This window comes from Apteryx rowi, unplaced genomic scaffold (genome assembly GCF_003343035.1).
Source record: "Apteryx rowi isolate R43461 unplaced genomic scaffold, aptRow1 scaffold_68, whole genome shotgun sequence".
Classification (NCBI taxonomy): Eukaryota; Metazoa; Chordata; class Aves; order Apterygiformes; family Apterygidae; genus Apteryx; species Apteryx rowi.
The window spans coordinates 1,875,053-1,876,958 of record NW_020450960.1 but is presented as its reverse complement, the minus strand read 5'-3'; positions in this window follow the sequence as shown (position 1 = coordinate 1,876,958).

Sequence of the window (1,906 nt, the reverse complement as noted above, 5' to 3'; positions counted from 1 at the left end):
CAGCGCCGGCCGCTGGCTGTGTCCTTCCGAGGAACGCCACGCTTTCTCGCAGCCTCGTCCCCGGCTATTAATAGCCTTCCCGAGGAGCCCATTTGCATTTTTGATTGCACTCCGAGGCGGGGCAATCAGCCGCTCCCCGCAGCCTCATTTGCATGGCTTGGCATTTGGCACCCCGAGCCCTGCCACCCTGCACGGGGCCCCGGCTCCCGAGGCAGGTGCAGCCCCCGGGCGCCCACCCAGCCCCTCGCCGTCCCCCCTCGCCGTGCCCGTCCTGCTCTCTTCCCGTCGCAGGCGCGCTGGGTCRGCCGCTCTGCGCCCACCCCGGGGTCCGGGCACCAAGCCGAGCCTGCAGCCTCTCTCCAGCCTCCCTTAAGCACTGCAGGGCGAGACGGAGGCTCCGGCGGCCTTCTCCCGGCGCCGTCTCCGGCTGCCCACGTCCCCAGTCCCAGCCTCGTTTTCCAGCCCGACTCGCGCCGCGCGGCTCCCGTCCCCGTCCGACCCGTCCCGCGGGTAATTAGCGGCGCGGAGCTGCGGCGCGCAGGCCGTGCCCGGGGCCGGCGGGCGGCTCTTTGATGTCGCTCGCATGCAAAGGGGAGCTGAGCTGCCCCGCCTGCCCGCCCTGCCTGCCCGCCCTGCCTGCCCGCCCTGCCTGCCTGCCTGCGGCCGCCGCTCATCAAAGGGCGCTCGCCGGGCCGGGAGCAAGCGCGCGCGGCCGCCCGAGGGGACACGCGGGGCGTTTTGCGGGGCCCGGCTGGGGGAGCCAGTCCCCGGGGGAACCCGGGTCCCTGAGCCACCGTGCGCCCACCCGCAGCGCACCAGGAGCCTCGGGGAGGGGGACGGGGGGGTCGGGACAGGGGGACAAGCCGCAGCTCGCCAGCGCCGGACGGGCCGGCGCGCGCAGCCGGCTGCTGCTCAGCACCGCGGACAGCTCCCGCGCGCACCGCCACCGCCGCGGCCACCACCGAGGCCACCACCGCGGCCACCACCGCGGCCACCCTCAGCACCAGCCGCAGACACCATCGCTGCGGCCCAGCCACCCCGCCACCACCCCCGCGGCACCCGCAGGCCGGGGAAGCGCCGAGCGGCTTCGGAGGGCCCGGGGGGACCCGGCYGAGCGCCGCGGCTCGGCTGGAGGCTCCATCCCGGGACGCCCTCGCTCCCGCCCGCGCTGGCGGCATCACGGGGCGCACGCTCACCCGGCAAGGGAAAACCAGCCGGGGCTGAGGCGTGGGATGAGCCTGAGGACAGCTGGGCTCCGGGGAGGGCTCTGGTACTGCCCTCCCTCCTGCCTCAGTTTCCCCTCCAAGGAGACACACAGCAGAATAGGGGCTCGTCTCACGGAGAGGCAAGGTGGGGAGGGAAAAGCACCGAGACGGTGCAGCAAAAGCCGCCGGGAGGCGACGGCAGGTGAACGCACACCTTCCCCACCCCGCGCGGGCCCCGACTGCGGCGCCGGGTCGCCAGCACAGGCGCTGCTCTTGGCTCGCATCAAAGCCCGGCGCGTGGTCACCAGCCCCAGCGGCACCTCCGAGCCAGCAGCAAAGCCTCCCCCGCGCAGCCCCCTCCTCCCGAGCCCCCGCAGCCGGCCGAGCCCCCGGCGCCGCCGCACAGCTTGGCGGAGGGACTGGAGCCGCGGGGCCTCGCTTCCTTCGAACGCCCTCGCCGAGGCCGCTGCACCCCCCCGGCGCAGCACGGGGACCCCTGGACCTGCGGCCCCCGCGCCGTGCGGAGAGAGCAGAGCCCTCTCCGCTGGGCGCTGCCGGTCCGGGCAGAGCGAGCGGCGAGGCTGCGCCGGGGCTCGTCTGGGCGAGCGCTGGCCGGGAGCCGCCTGCCTCCCAGCCGCCCTGCTTCCCGGGCACCGGGAGGAACCGGCCACGAAAGGGTTAGGGCCCGCTCCTAAGGACGC